Source organism: Coregonus clupeaformis, chromosome 30 (genome assembly GCF_020615455.1).
Source record: "Coregonus clupeaformis isolate EN_2021a chromosome 30, ASM2061545v1, whole genome shotgun sequence".
In the NCBI taxonomy this organism is placed as follows: Eukaryota; Metazoa; Chordata; class Actinopteri; order Salmoniformes; family Salmonidae; genus Coregonus; species Coregonus clupeaformis.
This window is the reverse complement of record NC_059221.1, coordinates 46,189,724-46,209,385: the sequence shown is the minus strand read 5'-3', so window position 1 is coordinate 46,209,385 and position 19,662 is coordinate 46,189,724.

Below are 19,662 nucleotides of genomic sequence, written 5' to 3'. Positions count from 1 at the left end.
TGGAGTGGCTCCGTAAGAAGCATCTCAAGGTCCTGGAGTGGCCTAGCCAGTCTCCAGACCTGAACCCAATAGAAAATCTTTGGAGGGAGCTGAAAGTCCGTATTGCCCAGCGACAGCCCCGAAACCTGAAGGATCTGGAGAAGGTCTGTATGGAGGAGTGGGCCAAAATCCCTGCTGCAGTGTGTGCAAACCTGGTCAAGACCTACAGGAAACGTATGATCTCTGTAATTGCAAACAAAGGTTTCTGTACCAAATATTAAGTTCTGCTTTTCTGATGTATCAAATACTTATGTCATGCAATAAAATGCAAATTAATTACTTAAAAATCATACAATGTGATTTTCTGGATTTTTGTTTTAGATTCCGTCTCTCACAGTTGAAGTGTACCTTTGATAAAAATGACAGACCTCTACATGCTTTGTAAGTAGGAAAACCTGCAAAATCGGCAGTGTATCAAATACTTGTTCTCCCCACTGTATGTGGATGATCAGTGCTTCAGTCAGGAACGTTTCTTGGGCTACTTTGATGTAATCAAGTGGACAAGATGCTTTTCATGGAGAAATGTGTTGCCCAAACCTACGATGGTGCAGCTGTAATGGAATGTATCTGCTATTTGATTTTACAGCTATTTGTAAGCTTGTTCCCTGATCAAGAGGTGATGACCACTCCACTCAACTACCACTGTCAACTCTCTCCTGACATAAACTGAAGCCACGTCTCAGGTGCCCGCTCATCCACTGGCACATTGAATGTTTCCTCTCCAAGCACTGTGAGTGCCCCTATCAATTTTCTCTCATTACTGTACTGTACTGTACGTAGAGTCAATCACACACACAAACACAATCACATTATTACACATCAATGATTTTACTCCTTGCTTGGACAAACTCATTCTTAGCTCTTTTGTCTAACTGTGTAGTGTATTGTGTTATTGTTTTTTGTCTTTCCAGTCAAATCCTGTCCTGCCCCCAGTGGAAGAGTTGAGCTCTTCTCCAACACCATCCATCCATGATGAGCCTGTCCTGCACTGAAGTCTATGAACACCTCAACTCATGCCTCATACCCTCATTCAATCACTGCTGTGATCCCTTCCCAACACTGTGTAAGTAGCCCTCTTATTCACATTCCCCATAATATTGTACTATAAATGTATTTATTAAATGCTTTAGGTAAACATAATTAGTCTTTGATTATTTCTGAAACACGCTTTGTCGTCTCCGTGCATTCCGCGCCTATACCGTGGGTCTCCCATCCTCCTAAATTCTTCAAGTCACCAGCCTCCACTGGTATGCCTGTAAATTCCTGGTAAAGATGTTTATTTAAGATTAGCCCACTTTTGATGACCTGGTTTAGTCACAACTGAAAAACCCACAGTATGGTGGCATCCCAAATGGCACCCTATTCCCTATAAAATGGCACACCCCATAGGGCCCTGGTTAAAAGCACAGTAGTAGACTACAGTATATAGGGAATAGGGTGCCATTTGTGATGCAGGCTATGTTTCTGCTGGGGACGTCTGTTTCACAGCGAGGAAGCAATAATGCAGAAAATGTAATGATGGCGCCACGCTCCTGGAGGGGAGCTTCACTTCAGATGTTAACGGTTCAGCCCCTCAGATGTTAACGGTTCAGCCCCTCAGATGTTAACGGTTCAGCCCCTCAGATGTTAACGGTTCAGCCCCTCAGATGTTAACGGTTCAGCCCCTCAGATGTTAACGGTTCAGCCCCTCAGATGTTAACGGTTCAGCCCCTCAGATGTTAACGGTTCAGCCCCTCAGATGTTAACGGTTCAGCCCCAGCCCCTCAGATATTGGCTCATGTAGGCCTCAGGGCGCTGGCTCTAAAATAGTCCACACTGGAATGAAAAATGTACTGCTGCACCTTATGATTAATTATTACTCTTCAGGTCTGAACCATACTGTAGGGTGAAGCGTGTGTTTGCAGGAAAGCTATCCTTCAATAGGGTGATCAAATTAGGATCCTACATCTGTAATGGATTCTCTTAATCATCCTACAAGCGATCCTGTTAATACTGGCCTGTTGCTACGAGTTGCTATAAGACATTAACACACCTAAAGGGCTACACTGCAGATCTGCAGATCAAGGGCTGGTCTGGAGGGTCCTGGAGGGCCACGTTCTGACGCAGGCTTTTCATGATCTCAAACTTGTATACTGTAATATGGAAATAAATTATCTGTGGTTCTTCAGCAAACACACTACTGGGGTTATGATGGAGGTGAAGGGAGCTGCATCTGAAGAGGTTTACCAAGCTTAAAAAGTAGATTGAGGCGGTTTTTGAAAAGCTTTCCATCCTACAATGAAACAGACCATAAAGAGTACTACATCAGTAGGAACCTGTTCCACTGGGTGATCTAATGATAGGGTTATTTATAGAATATGGTGTGAATATGGGGTGTATCGACTGTGAGAAATTTGACTCTCACAGGTGGGAGGTGTGTGTGTGTGTGTGTGTGTTGAAGCATTTGACACTAACCCTGGGTGAATCTCCAGCTCCACTTATCCATCTGCCACCTCCTGACAGGCCTATTCTTCTTTCCTCACCTCCATCTCCCTCCATCTCCCTCCATCTCCCTCCATCTCCCTCCATCTCCCTCCATCTCCCTCCATCTCCCTCCATCTCCCTCCATCCCTTCATCCTATGGAGAGAGTGTATTTCTCGGTGAGCTCTACTGTAAACTAAACCACACACGCTTGCCCTGATAATCAAATCATGGCTTACCAGATTTGCAACATGAAATTGGAGACCATCGTTTTAAAATGAGATTACAATTACCTTGGTCTGACTTTGAGAAGCAGAGAGCATACAACTCCTCCTATTGTTGTATTCAGGTCAAGACTACTGGCATTGTCAGTCATATTTCAGATGACCTTGCTAATATATCCTGATACCGTAATATGGCTATTTAATACATGGTGTGTTAATAGGGCTGATTCCATGTACAGTCCATAGGATATAGTCCCATGTGGCTCAGTTGGTAGATCATGGTGCTTGCAACACCAGGGTTGTGGGTTCAATTCCCAGAGAGGACCAGTATGAGAAAAAAAAGTACTCACTGCTATGGATAAGAGCGCTAAATGTCAAAAACAAAAATGTACAAATAATTGTCATGTCATGCCGGATACAGTATATAATTACACTGCACATAAAAGACACAACCTGTGGTTTCAGAACTGTGTCTGGCTTACCCACCTCCATTCGCCTCATTCTGTATAAATGTGGACTCACACACAATGCACGCTAGCATGCAGAGTTTACAGAGTCACTGAGCACGTTTGGGTGGTAAGCCAAAAGTAGCCGACTGTAGACGGAAGTCGAGTAAAGTCGGGAGAGGTACATACGCACTGACAGCAAGTCGTACAACATTTGCTGTTTCAAGGAAACGCGACAATGTCAGACATGGCATTCGCCTTTATTATTGCCGATGAAGTGGATGCTATTGAATTTCCACTTCTCCTACACGAAGCTGAACATGATCAACATGGTCCAAGGAATGAATATCCTGATAAGGACATTCGATACCAACCCAAGCTCTTTCTAACATTCACAAGACTTGTTTTGTATTTTTTGTGACAGTTGTCTCAAAATTTAACCAGGCAGTGAGTGCATAGGCTACTACAATGAGAACATATAGGTGTTTTTGCAGCGTATGGGATATGCTCTTTTGCTTGCCATTACTTCACGCCTTTGTACCTTCCTCATTTTTGTTTTTGACTGTTGCAACATGGAATTGTAACATATGTGAATAAATGTAGTCCACAAAGCCTCTTACTGTATGGTAACTGATTGCAGGTCAGCATCACTACAGCCTGTAGTGTATTTCTTTCATTTGAAACCTTTATGTTGCTTTTCTCATTAATCATATAAAGAACAGAATTTGATTCATGTAATGATTCAATCACATGAAGGACAAAACGCTCACTGTACAGAAAAGGGTTAGACTATACATGTACATCAGTTCACATAAGTTACTGGGTAACAATATGAAAAGGATTAGACTATACATTTACATCAGTTCACATAAGTTACTGGGTAACAATATGAAAAGGATTAGACTATACATTTACATCAGTTCACATAAGTTACTGGGTAACAATATGAAAAGGATTAGCCTATACATTTACATCAGTTCACATAAGTTACTGGGTAACAATATGAAAAGGGTTAGACTATACATTTACATCAGTTCACATAAGTTACTGGGTAACAATATGAAAAGGATTAGCCTATACATTTACATCAGTTCACATAAGTTACTGGGTAACAATATGAAAAGGATTAGCCTATACATTTACATCAGTTCACATAAGTTACTGGGTAACAATATGAAAAGGATTAGCCTATACATTTACATCAGTTCACATAAGTTACTGGGTAACAATATGAAAAGGGTTAGACTATACATTTACATCAGTTCACAGAAGTTACTGGGTAACAATATGCCAAGCAATATACCAAGCAGTCTAATACTTGGTATTGACCTCATGACTGGTGTCTGGGGTACTTGCTCATTAAGGGCCAGTTTCCCGACACAGATTAAGCCTATAAAATTGCCAGTGTAGAAATCCACTCCAATGAACCATGTGTAGCCTACAATATGCACTGAGTGTACAAAACATTAGGAACATGACATAGACTGACCAGCTGAATCCAGGTGAAAGCTATGATCCCTTATTGATGTCACCTGTTAAATCCACTTCAATCAGTGTAGATGAAGGGGAGGAGACTGGGTAAATAAGGATTTTTAAGCCTTGAAACAATTGAGACATGGATTGTGTATGTGTGCCATTCAGAGGGTGAATGGGCAAGCCAAAATATTTAAGTGCCTTTGAACGGGGTATGGTAGTAGGTGCCAGGCGTCCGGTTTGAGTGTGTCAAGAACACTGCTGGGTTTTTCCAACTAGCTCTCACAGTCTCACTTCAGAGTTAGACGTTCCGTTCATCCATGTTTCTCGAACTTCAAATTTCCAAGTTGTTGCAAACTTCAAATTTCTAATTGTTTCAAGTTAACTCCACATTTTTAAGGTTGGGGTTAAGTTTAGGCATTAACTCAGAAATCTTAAGGTTAGGCATTAACTCTGAACGGTTAATATAAGGGTTAAGGTTTGGGATAGGCTTAACTTTGGGATAGGCTTAACTTAACAACCTTATCCACCATCCCCGTCCACAACACCCTAGTAAAACCCAAACCTACTTGAAGGTAACAGCGCTCACGGTTGCCCCTAGTGGCCGGTTTCCACGTCATCTCCCGACGTCCTCAGACATGGATATACGTTGAATACTGACTTGTATCACCGGTGACCTGGCTGGGTATTTCACGCTCAACAGTTTCCTGTGTGCATCAAGAATGGTTAACCACCCAAAGGACATCCAGCCAACTTGACACAACTGTGGGAAGCATTGGAGTCCGCATGGGCCAGCACCCCTGTGGGACACTTTCAACATCTTGTAGTCCATGCCTTAACAAATTGAGGCTGTTCTGAGGACAAAAGGGGGTGCAAATCAATATTAGGAAGGTGTTCTTAATGTTTTGTACACTCAGTGTATATTAAATTGTATTCACACTTAATAGACAATCAACACATTTGAATTTGTATGGTGACAACAATATTACAGACAATGCCAACTGTAGGCTATAACACGGGACACAACATTACAGTAACATCTAGATAAATACATTAGCTATATTGTCGCAAGTAGGATATTTCATTTATTTATGTTAGAAATTTGGATCATATGTATGCTTATGTAATTAGATTGCAAGGATGTAAGGGTAAAGATGTATTTAAGCTCTAAATAGTAATCCATCCAAAACAGTAAACATGCATTGATAATAAGCAATGATAGGTGGCGACATCAACCATTTATGAGCATGTAGTGCCTTTTGCTTCCAAAAAACAGAAGAAGTTTGTCTCCCACAATACTTTGGTTCCGACTTCAAGTTGCAGTTGGTGAGGAGCAACTGCAGAAATGTCCTGTCGACTGCAGTCGAAAGTTCATGACCTTTGATCACGTGGTTTTTGTAAAGGTCATGCAGTCGACATGTAGTCGCAAGTCAGACAATTTTTACACTCATAATGTAACACACTTTGAAAGGTGGTCACCAACATTGGTCAACGTCTTGACAAAAGTGATCCGCTCGAAAACACCCATTGTCTCTCTCTCTCTCTCTCTCTCTCTCTCTCTCTCTCTCTCTCTCTCTCTCTCTCTCTCTCTCTCTCTCTCTCTCTCTCTCTCTCTCTCTCTCTCTCTCTCTGTGTGTGTGTATGTGTCTCTGACTGTGTGAGTGAGTGTGTGTGTGTCTCTCTGACTGTGTGTATGTGTCTCTGACTGTGTGTGAGTGTGTGTGTGTGTCTCTGACTGTGTGTGTGTTCTTGCATATTTACAGGCCTTTCTTGCCCCTCCATGTCTCCGGTCAGTCTCGCCCGTCTACACACAGTCCTCTGGGGTCGGTGTGGGAGTGGAGCTGAAGGGATAATTAAGGGAACCGTTGCTGTGAGTCGTGATGCAGAGGAGAGAACAGAGAGACAGTGGAGGGGGTAAGAACACACACACTTACGGATAGGGGAGGGATAGCGTATAGCCATGTTATTGCCAGTGTTAGCAGGCCGATGGTAGACTCTGGATTCACCACATTCTGATGGGGAGGCATCGTATGATGGAACAGTTCCATTAAAACATGCCTCCCCATTAAACCATGCCTCCCCATTAAAACATGCCTCCCAATTAAACCTTGCCTCCCCATTAAACCAAGTCTCCCCATTAAAACATGCCTCCCCATTAAACCATGCCTCCCCATTAAACCATGCTTCCCCATTAAACCATGCCTCCCCATTAAACCATGCCTCCCCATTAAACCATGCCTCCCCATTAAACCATGCCTCCCCATTAAAACATGCCTCCCCATTAAACCATGCCTCCCCATTAAACCATGCCTCCCCATTAAAACATGCCTCCCAATTAAACCATGCCTCCCCATTAAACCATGCCTCCCCATTAAAACATGCCTCCCAATTAAACCATGCCTCCCCATTAAACCATGCCTCCCCATTAAAACATGCCTCCCCATTAAACCATGCCTCCCCATTAAAACATGCCTCCCCATTAAACCATGCTTCCCCATTAAACCATGCTTCCCCATTAAACCATGCCTCCCCATTAAACCATGCTTCCCCATTAAACCAAGTCTCCCCATTAAACCATGCTTCCCCATTAAAACAAGTCTCCCCATTAAAACATGCCTCCCCATTAAACCATACTTCCCCATTAAACCATGCCTCCCCATTAAACCAAGTCTCCCCATTAAAACATGCCTCCCCATTAAACCATGCCTCCCCATTAAAACACGCCTCCCAATTAAACCATGCCTCCCCATTAAACCAAGTCTCCCCATTAAAACATGCCTCCCCATTAAACCATGCCTCCCCATTAAACCATGCCTCCCCATTAAAACATGCCTCCCCATTAAACCATGCCTCCCCATTAAACCATGCCTCCCCATTAAAACATGCCTCCCAATTAAACCATGCCTCCCCATTAAACCATGCCTCCCCATTAAAACATGCCTCCCAATTAAACCATGCCTCCCCATTAAACCATGCCTCCCCATTAAAACATGCCTCCCCATTAAACCATGCCTCCCCATTAAAACATGCCTCCCCATTAAACCATGCTTCCCCATTAAACCATGCTTCCCCATTAAACCATGCCTCCCCATTAAACCATGCTTCCCCATTAAACCAAGTCTCCCCATTAAACCATGCTTCCCCATTAAAACAAGTCTCCCCATTAAAACATGCCTCCCCATTAAACCATGCTTCCCCATTAAACCATGCCTCCCCATTAAACCAAGTCTCCCCATTAAAACATGCCTCCCCATTAAACCATGATTCTCCATTAAAACATGCTTCCCCATTAAACAATGCTTCCCCATTAAACCATGCCTCCCCATTAAAACATGCCTCCCCATTAAACCATGCCTCCCCATTAAACCATGCTTCCCCATTAAACAACCATGCCTCCCCATTAAACCATGCTTCCCCATTAAACCAAGTCTCCCCATTAAACCATGCTTCCCCATTAAACCAAGTCTCCCCATTAAACCATGCCTCCCCATTAAACCATGCTTCCCCATTAAACCATGCCTCCCCATTAAACCATGCTTCCCCATTAAACCATGCTTCCCCATTAAACCATGCTTCCCCATTAAACCATGCCTCCCCATTAAAACATGCCTCCCCATTAAACCATGCCTCCCCATTAAACCATGCTTCCCCATTAAACCATGCCTCCCCATTAAACCATGCTTCCCCATTAAACCAAGTCTCCCCATTAAACCATACCTCCCCATTAAACCATGCCTCCCCATTAAACCATGCTTCCCCATTAAACCAAGTCTCCCCATTAAACCATACCTCCCCATTAAACCATGCTTCCCCATTAAACCAAGTCTCCCCATTAAACCATACCTCCCCATTAAACCAAGTCTCCCCATTAAACCATACCTCCCCATTAAACCATGCCTTCCCTATAGATCTTCAAGTAGATGAAGAGGTTGTGGCACAACAGTAGCGTGTCTGATTCCAGATCAGATTGTTGCATGTTGAAATCCCATCAGGGTCAAGGCTTTAGTGAATGAAAACCCTGCTTTGACCCAAACTGGAAATGAATTAGCAAGTAAACCTTGTCTTTGGAAGACAATTCTTTCTTGGTCAAAAGCCTTGCAGACAGCTATTAACCGCTTAAAGGGATACTTCGGGATTTTGGCAATGAAGCCATTTATCTACTTCCCCAGAGTCAGATGAACTCATGGATACAATTTTGATGTCTCTGCATCCAGTATGAAGGAAGTTAGTGCTGGTTTCGATAGCCAATGCTAACTAGCGTTAGCGCAATTGTGCCACAAGCTCTTTATCATCTATGGCATCTACTAGCATGCTAGCAGTTACCATAGAATACCAGACATTGCGCTAACGCTAGTTAGCAATTTCGCTAACCCTAATAATCAACTTGCTTCAAACTGCACACAGAGACATAAAATGGTATCCACGAGTACCTCTGACTCTGGGGAAGTAGATAAAGGGCTTCCTTTAATCAGAGTATGCTGTGTAGAGGCCAGGCTTGAATCTTTGTTGCCTGAACAGGGACTTGAACCCTGAACCCTGAGATTAACTGAGTGTGTGTTAATCTTATCTCTGTGTGTGCGTGCGCGTCTGTCAGTGCATGCGTTCGTGTGTGTGTGTGTGTGGGTTGGAGGGCTTTGTGCAGCAGCCACAATAGCCATCAGGCCTGACGTACCCAGCGTATGGATAAACTTGGTAATGGGCCATTAGCCTGCGTTGATTCCCCCTCTGTGTTCCGTGGTCTTTCAGTGAAGGCGGGCTAGCTGAAGGCAGCTCCATGTCCTCCTAAACAATGCTGTCAGCTCTCTCCATATGCTGCTTCTCATTACCCTGCCTGCAACACTCATTACACACACGCGCGCACGTACACACGCACGTTCACACACACACATGCACACACACACACACATACGTACGCACATGCACACACACACTCACACTCTTAATAAACATACACACACTCTCTCTTTAGGGTGTGTTTGGCAGGTGATCAGGCCTAAAGCTGTTGTGGTGTCTTTCCGTGTGGCAGTAGTGAACAGTGGAGGTGGCCAAGACTGTGATTTCCATTTCACTGAGTCAAATTCCTGTACATGCAAATGTATTTGGCGAATAGAGGTGATTCTGATTTTGAGTGCCTTGAAGGAGGAAGAAGGAGTAGCGATTGCAGTGCCATCCGGCTCACAGATGGCACAGGGTGGCAAGTACCTGTCAGGTGAGCCGGCATCGATGATCCCCATCGTATTTTGGATATTACCATGTGACTAACACTTTTAACATTCAATTTACACCTAGACTTTCACTCAATACATGAATTAGCTTTCATTTTCATATACAACACAATACATCCACACATTTTACATTATAAACCTTGACTCCTCTATTTTACTTGAGGAGCACCCAAGAGTTCAAGGGTGCATAGACCAGATGCAGGAAACAGAACCACATCTTTCACCTGTAAAGACATATGTGACAAGCATGAGTGATGTGAGAGAATCATCAGCTGTCAAGCTGCAGAAACAAGGTAACCTTGAAGTGGTCAACCCTGCAGATCATCCCTCTCGCGGTTTGACAGAAGAGGCTTTCTTGAAACTCAAAGTCAGAGCAGTGGACTAGTCTTCCTCAAGGGACAAGAGCAGGAATGGCCCAAGCTTCCAATCACACTCGTATCACTCTGTACAGACAACTTGACAGTCGATGCAAACAGGATGTGTAAGAGTTGGAGTAATAGTCTCTCTCAAGATAGCAGGAAAGTCCTGCAGTGAAACTCGCATCACTCTCGGCGGACAAACCTGAAAACAACAAGAACTCTACCGAAAGAGAATAACGTGGATCTCAGAAGGGACAGCACACCATACAAAACTAATCCTAAACAGAACAAGGGACTCCTTAGAATAGGATTAAGAGGAATGGCGGCCCGCGGGACAAATCTGGCCCACCAGCAATATTATTTGGCCCCCCAAAGCCCCCAAAATCAATTATGAATATTTATTTCATAAAAAATATAGCTAACTTGTTATGCAAGTGTTACACAGCAACAGATGGAGAAAACCTACACCAGTCGAGTAATTCATTTCATCAATAATCTTCATTTTAATTTGACTTTACAAATAACAAGAGGGCTTAATTAGAGTCTATTTCTTCAGAGCCTATATGAAATAACTTAACTGGCTGAGGTAGGCTATGAGGCTTAACAGCATCTTTCACAATAAATAATATACACTACCAGTCAAAAGTTTGGACACACCTACTCATTCAAGGGTTTTTCTTTATTTATACAGAAGATAGCCCTATTTGGTAAAAGACCAAGTCCATATTATGGCAAGAACAGTTTAAATAAGCAAAGAGAAATGACAGTCCATCATTACTTTAAGAACTTTAAACGTTTCTTCAAGTGCAGTCGCAAAAACCATCAAGCGCTATGATGAAACAAGCTCTCATGAGGACCGCCACAGGAATGGAAGACCCAGAGTTACCAGCCTCAGAAATTGCAGCCCAAATAAATGCTTCACAGAGTTCAAGTAACAGACACATCTCAACATCAACTGTTCAGAGGGGACTGTGTCAATCAGGCCTTCATGGTGGAATTGCTGCAAAGAAACCACTACTAAAGGACACCAATAAGAAGAAGAGACCTGCTTGGGCCAAGAAACACGAGCAATGGATATTAGACCGGTGGAAATGTGTCCTTTGGTCTGGAGTCCAAATTGGAGATTTTTGGTTCCAACCGCTGTGTCTTTGTGAGACGCGGTGTGGGTGAACGGATGATCTCCGCATGTGTAGTTCCCACCATAAAGCATGGAGGAGGAGGTGTTATGGTGTGGGGGTGCTTTGCTGGTGATACTGTCTGTGATTTATTTTGAATTCAAGGCACACTTAACCAGCATGGCTACCACAGTATTCTGCAGTGATACGCCATCCTATCTGGTTTGGGGTTAGTGGGACTATCGTTTGTTTTTCAACAGGACAATGACCCAACACTCCTCCAGGCTGGGTACGGGCTATTTTACCAAGAAGGAGAGTGATGGAGTGCTGCATCAGATGACCTGGCCTCCACAATCCCCCGACCTGAACCCAATTGAGATGGTTTGGGATGAGTCGGACTGCAGAGTGAAGGAAAAGCAGCCAACAAGTGCTCAGCATATGTGGGAACTCCTTCAAGACTGTTGGAAAAGCATTCCAGGTGAAGCTGGTTGAGAGAATGCCAAGAGTGTGCAAAGCTGTCATCAAGGCAATTTGAAGAATCTAAAATCTAAAATATATTTTGATTTGTTTAACACTTTTTTGGTTAATACATGATTCCATATGTGTTATTTCATAGTTTTGATGTCTTCAATATTATTCTACAACGTAAATATTTGTAAAAAACAAACAAAAAAACATTAATTAGTAGATGTGTCCAAACTTTCGACTGGTACTGTATGTCCTAATGTAAGTGAGATTTTTTTTAGTAGGCCTATTTATATTTGCAACTGGCCAAAACTGTAGCATCGTACATAAAACAACAATTTAAAGAAAACAAGGCGATGTCTGTTTCTGAATGTCTGTATCGGGATAGCCTGCTCCTTTAACGACAGAACAAACAGAAAATACTGTCAGCTTGAGACCTAAATATCCCTGGATAAGCACTCACAATAATGTTAGTATTTACTAATTACAGTCATATAGGCCACTAAGTTACTTACTCAATGGGAAAAGTTGCATTTCCCCTCGGACACGATCTTGTGGATGTCGTGTGAGATGGATGTAATTTTGATGCGCAGGCAGTCCGCGATTGACTTATGTGAAAGCCAGTTCCTGTCGAGAATCTATACTGCCTTCATAGAGGAAAATGAGGACTCGCAGGTGTAAGTCGATCAAACATTGTTAGCACATAAAATGCAAGTTTCTTTAAAACGCACACACGGACTCGGCACTCCTGAGTGCATCCTTGAGATGACTCTATGTCTGGAATTCCATCAGCTCAGTTTGAATTGCAGCCTCATCCAGCGAGGGGTAGGGTTTTCTTAGCAAGGGAGGATCATTCTCCACGTGGGCAGACTGTGAGAGGATCACGTACAAACGCAATGATATCCTTGGGCATGCTGTAGTCTTCAAATCTGGTGGAGAAGTTGTCTGGTCCCTCTGCCTGTCGTTCTTCTGTGTGCTGAAGTGCAGTAGTCTTCCAGATGACAAGTCCAAATCAAACAACTCAAGCTTCCTAGGAAAGGCCTCAAGTTTTTGCACCATGTCCACAACTGTTTTCCCTCTTCCTTGTAACTGCAGATTTAACCCGTTTAAGTGACAGAATTTGTCAGCCCAAAAAGATGTGTGTGCAGCTTACGCTTCAATGTTTCTGCATCGGGCCTCGGTCTGGGGTGGGAAGGCCATTTTGAAAGTTCCATGCTTAATAATAATAATATGCCATTTAGCAGACGCTTTTATCCAAAGCGACTTACAGTCATGCGTGCATACATTTTTATTTTTTTGTGTATGGGTGGTCCCAGGGATCGAACCCACTACCTTGGCGTTACAAGCGCCGTGCTCTACCAGCTGAGCTACAGAGGACCTTCTTAGATTCATAATGACGTCTGAGATTGAATTCTTTGCAAACAGCAACATTTTCATTGCAAATAAGACACAGTGGCTTAGCTTTGGGAAAATATGGTAAGATGAACACATATCTCTCTGTACATTCTTCCCTGAAACGTAAATTTTCATTATCCACCTTTCTTTTGATACTTTTTGAGAGCAACATTTTCTCTTGCTGTCAAGCTGTCACGATCGTCGTAAGAAGCGGACCAAGGCGCAGCGTGAGAAGCGTACATTATTTTATTGAATGTACAACACGAACAAAAACAATAAACGATACGTGAAGTCCTAGGTTAAACACAAACCTTACGGATCAAGATCCCACAGTAAACATGTGCCGACAGGCTGCCTAAGTATGGTCCCCAATCAGAGACAACAAGCTACAGCTGCCTCTGATTGGGAACCACCCTGGCCAACATAGAAATACACGAACTATAACCAAAACATAGAAAATAACACATAGAACATCCACACCCTGGCTCAACATATAAGAGTCCCCAGAGCCAGGGCGTGACACAAGCTAATTGCTCTGAATGAATGTTGACGTTAAAAACAATAGTGTAGCCTACAGTAGGCTATGTAGACCTGTTTTTCCCCACCAATCAATGCACAGAGAAATAGACAAAAATAATAATTGAATAGAGACATGGGGATTTTATGAGCTTAATCAGATCAAAATTATTATGTTGTTGTCATGTACAAATGTACTAATCAGATGTGTTAAAAATTGTGTTTCATTTATAGTATAGGCCAATTAATTGTGCTAATATTATATACCTGCCGACTAATAGCTCAGAAACCCTGACCTAAACTCTTGGAAAAAAGGGTTCCAAAAGGGTTCTTCGGCTGTCCCCATAGGAGAACCTTTTTTTGGTTCCAGGTAGAACCCTTTTGGGTTCCTTAACCCTAATCCAAAATGTTTCTACCTGGAACCAAAAGGTTTTTTACCTGCAACCAAAAAGGGTTCTTCAAAGGGTTCTATGGGGACAGCCAAATAACCCTTTAAGAGAGAGCACCTTTTTTTCTAAGAGTGTAGACTTGACCGACAGAAAGACATTAAGATGATGTCTAATACCACACTGACTAACTGACCTGAAAAACCAGTTCCAGTCACTAACCCACTCTTTTCCCTTTCAGCTCAAGAACACATACAGTATATACAGTACTTGCACCCATTTACATGAAGATCTCGACGCATGCACTCACACATGAAGAACTCATGGACTCAAGTATTTTGTACGGTTATATATTGTCATTTTCCTTTTAGCTATTAGAACTTTACGTTGTCTGCTATTGTTTAGCTTCTTGCCGTCACAATAATAGGGCCGGTATGTTTCAGCCATTTTGTGTCTTCCCAGCCTACAGAAACATTATTCGCCATCCCTCGACTCCAGCCCAGCACTAACACACATTACACACCCGATTCAACAAAGACTTAGATGAGCAGTTGGCTGAATCAGTTGTCCTTACTAAGGCTGGAATCCATAGCCTGAACACCCTGTACCTCAAAACTAACAAGTATCATGTTTGGTGACCATTTCCTACGGGTGAAAATATAACATGGCCATGCTTGTGTCACCTCATAAGACACAGAGCCAGGACCCATGTATTATAAATGTGTCCTCCAGATGAGATTTATATCCATAGAAACCATGTTTATGATGCAACAGGTCTGTCCGTGTTTTTTGTATTGGTTTATCTCTCCAGCTGTTGGCCATATGCTCATGTAAATCCATAATCAAGAGTATGCCACTGGTCATATAGCCTAGTCATGTTTGGACCCACTAGAACAGATTGTGTTGTGTGTATCTATACTGTGAGCATTATTCCTCAGAGTATACTGCCTGGCAAGTGGTTTTTAATCTATGAGTGGTTGTGTGGTGTTGCATGTTGTCTGATTCAGCCTCGAAACATTAACCTAATAGTAATAGTTTTCAATTCATCATTACCTTTTCAATGTCCTATGGGAACAATTGTACAGGTATCCCACTGGGCATACAGTGGTTGCATCAATGTTGTTTCCCCATCATTTCAATGTGGAATAGACAATGAATTGTATGTGCACAGTGGAATGTTGTGAGTCCATTCCCAGGTCTGGTGAAGGCTCTGGACTAATGTTTATCTCTACCTCTTATCATCTCATGGCAAAATTATTCAGAACGGTCTAATTAGAATGTATATATCAGTGGTGCATTAAACATGAGCAGTAATTTTGGAAGGAAATGGAACCTGATTCACAAAGGTATGAGGTGACATCCAAATATATGACTAAATGACTCACTAAAGCAGAATTGAGAAATTACTGTAAAAACACATGAAATATGCATGGGAGATGGTGTATTATTAGACTACAGATGTCCTGCTCAATCTGTGCAAAGGTAACCTGCAGTAACCAACCAAAATCTAACTACTGCTACAGTACAGCTCACCAATCCTATTCAGACCACTGCAATATTGATAAGCAGCACAAAGTGTAAAAATCTACCATCAGTATTATGAATCGTGTAGCATGTCAAAGTTGAACGTCACTATAGCCACAAGCTACAAAACCCATAGATGAGTAATGTTGGACTTTCCCACATGAAAAAATACTATGCTCTAAATACTGTTGTATTACTATATTTATATACTATAGTATTCACTGTTGTGTTTTATTGGACTTTACTGTAGTATTTACTGTAGTGTTTTGGCGGACACAAAAAGTGGTAATACTTTCTGTATTAATAGTATAGTTTTGTGTTCATGTTTGGGCTCCCTGTGTTGCCAACCAGAAATGTGGGAGATTGGAAGAATGTGAGATATATGGTAGCCTAATCTTTGGCATTTTGTAATCATTTATTTATAGTCAAGGGGTGTTGTGCTTGTTTTGGCCCGAAGGAAACGCTTACTCTTGTGGTTGCTTCACTTTTTAATTTTTTTATTTCACCTTTATTTAACCAGGTAAGCCAGTTGAGAACAAGTTCTCATTTACAACTGCGACCTGGCCAAGATAAAGCAAAGCAGTGCGATAAAAACAACAACACAGAGTTACATATGGGGTAAAACAAAACATAAAGTCAAAAATACAACAAAATATATATACAGTGTGTGCAAATGTAGCAAGTTATGGAGGTAAGGCAATAAATAGGCTATAGTGCAAAATAATTACAATTAGTATTAACACTGGAATGATAGATGTGCAAGAGATGATGTGCAAATAGAGATACTGGGGTACAAATGAGCAAAATAAATAACAATATAGGGATGAGGTAGTTGGTAGTTGGGCGGGCTAATTTCAGATGGGCTGTGTACAGGTGCAGTGATCGGTAAGGTGCTCTGACAACTGATGCTTAAAGTTAGTGAGGGAGATAAGTGTCTCCAGCTTCAGAGATTTTTGCAATTTGTTCGAGTCATTGGCAGCAGAGAACTGGAAGGAATGGCGGCCAAAGGAGGTGTTGGCTTTGGGGATGATCAGTGAGATATACCTGCTGGAGCGCATACTACGGGTGGGTGTTGCTATGGTGACCAATGAGCTAAGATAAGGCAGGGATTTGCCTAGCAGTGATTTATAGATGGCCTGGAGCCAGTGGGTTTGGCGACGAATATGTAGTGAGGACCAGCCAACAAGAGCGTACAGGTCACAGTGGTGGGTAGTATATGGGGCTTTGGAGACAAAACGGATGGCACTGTGATAGACTACATCCAATTTGCTGAGCAGAGTGTTGGAGGCTATTTTGTAAATGACATCGCCGAAGTCAAGGATCGGTAGGATAGTCAGTTTTACGAGGGCATGTTTGGCAGCATGAGTGAAGGAGGCTTTGTTGCGAAATAGGAAACCGATTCTAGATTTAACTTTGGATTGGAGATTCTTAATGTGAGTCTGGAAGGAGAGTTTACAGTCTAACCAGACACCTAGGTATTTGTAGTTGTCCACATACTCTAGGTCAGACCCGTCGAGAGTAGTGATTCTAGTCGGGTGGGCGGATGCAAGCAGCGTTCGGTTGAAGAGCATGCATTTAGTTTTACTAGTGTTTAAGAGCAGTTGGAGGCTACTGAAGGAGTGTTGTATGGCATTGAAGCTTGTTTGGAGGTTTGTTAACACAGTGTCCAATGAAGGGCCAGATGTATACAGAATGGTGTAGTCTGCGTAGAGGTGGATCTGAGAGTCACCAGCAGCAAGAGCGACATCATTGATATACACGGAGAAAAGAGTCGGCCCAAGAATTGAACCCTGTGGCACCCCCATAAAGACTGCCATAGGTCCAGACAACAGGCCCTCCGATTTGACACATTGAACTCTCTCTCACTCTACAGTGTCTCTCGCGCCAGCATGCTTAGTCAGTGAGTCAGTTGAATGAGAGAGCCAACTGAAGAGAGAAGCACCAGATAAATAATTATTTTAAACCTTATCTTCACGGTGAGCGAGTTATAAAGCATAGGATATGAAACACCAAGTTAAGCGGAGTATAATGATATTGTTCTTATTTTTTTAAGCCGTTTTGATAGTTTAAATAATTTATAAAAGTCAGTTAGCATAGAAGCTAACATTGGCTAACGTTAGCGCCAGTCTTGCTAGCCTGTCATAGTCATGGCAACAGGACTCCAACGAACGTTCACACAGAGAGTGTAAACAAAGGGTAACATTGTAATTTGCTGTTGTTAGGGATAGCCTAGTCAGTTGAATGAGAGAGAGCCAAATGAAAACTGTATTGAAGAGAAAAGCACCAGTTAAACTTTATGTTCAAGGCGTCATTTTACACACTGTAGTATCCCTCGATTGTGTAGTGCTTACTATAATATTGTGTAGTGTACTGTAGAATACTATACTACGCACTGTAGTATCCCTCGATTGTGTAGTGCTTACTATAATATTTTGTAGTGTACTGTAGAATACTATTGTCACGGATTCTGCCGAGGCTGCTCCTCCTCCTTGCTCGGGCAGGCTTCGGCGTTCGTCGTCCCCGGAGTACTAGCTACTGCCGATCGATGTTTCGGTGTTTGTCTTGTTATGTCTTGAGTGGTTACACCTGTTGTCTATTATGTTTGATTGTAGTTCCTATATTTACCCATGTCTCTCGTTTGGTATTGTGTGTTATTGTTTTGTGTCTAGGCTGTATCGGCATTGCTGTTACGTCGTATACGTGTATTTTTGTTCTTTACTATTAGTAAAGTACGTCTGCTAGTATCTCTGTGTCCTGCGCTTGACTTCACTCACCGCATACACGTCGTTCCTGACAGAATAACACACCATCATGGAGTCAGCAGGATCAGCGGTGCCAACGGGATCACTGGAGGAGCGCGTAATCCACCAAGCAGCCATGATCCAGAACCTGGGCACCGCCATGCAAGGGGTGATGGACACCTTGAGCCGATGGGAGAGAGGAGGTTTGCCCACACCTCCTCCAACGATACCACCACCATCAGCCATACCCATCGTTCCATCTCCGCAGTCCAGTGGGATTCGGCTCTCGCTCCCGAGGGCTTATGATGGCACCGCGGCCGGGTGTCAGGGTTTCCTGCTCCAAGTAGAACTCTACCTGGCAACCATCCACCCGGCGCCCTCGGGATACGAGAGCGTTTCCGCCCTCATCTCCTGTCTGTCCGGCAAGGCAATGGAGTGGGCCAACGCCGAGTGGAGGGGAATAGACGCCGCTACAGTCAGTTATGCTGAGTTCTCCCGCCGCTTCAGGGCGGTTTTCGATCATCCCCCAGAGGGGAAAGCGGCGGGTGAGAGTCTGTTCCACCTCAGACAGGGGAAGAGGAGCGCGCAGGAATTCGCACTGGATTTCCGGACTCTGGCTGCCAATGCGGGATGGAATGAGAGGGCCCTCATCGACCACTATAGGTGCAGCCTAAGGGAGGACGTTCGCCGAGAGTTGGCCTGCAGGGTCACCAACCTAAGTTTCGATCAGCTGGTGGACATATCGATTCGTCTGGATACCCTGTTGGCTACCCGCGGACGTCCGGAGTTGGGGCCGTCCATTCCATCCCCCAGCACCTCCGAGCCGAGCCCTATGGAGCTCGGGGGTGCTGGTGCTAGAGAGAAGAGGAGAGAGACCAGGAGAGAGGCCGTCCCCTGCACCAACTGTGGCCGCAGAGGACACACTGCGGTTCGGTGCTGGGTAGGGTCTCCTAGGGATCGAGGCAGCAGGCCACACACTGATGAGTCATTCCAGGTGAGTAAGCACCCAACTCACCCAGAGCTCTCTGTTGTACACATACGTATTAAAGTTGTGTTTCCAGAGGTTTCTTCTCACTCCCAGCATAAGGCGCTAGTCGATTCAGGCGCAGCTGGGAATTTTATCGATCGCTGTTTCTCGTATAAGTTAGGGATTCCCCTTATACCAGTTGATGTGCCCTTCCCCATCCATGCCCTAGACAACCGCCCTTTGGGGTCGGGATTGATTAGGGAGGTCACAGCGCCACTTAAGATGAAGACGCAGGGGGGTTTCCCATGGTGTTGGGGCTTCCCTGG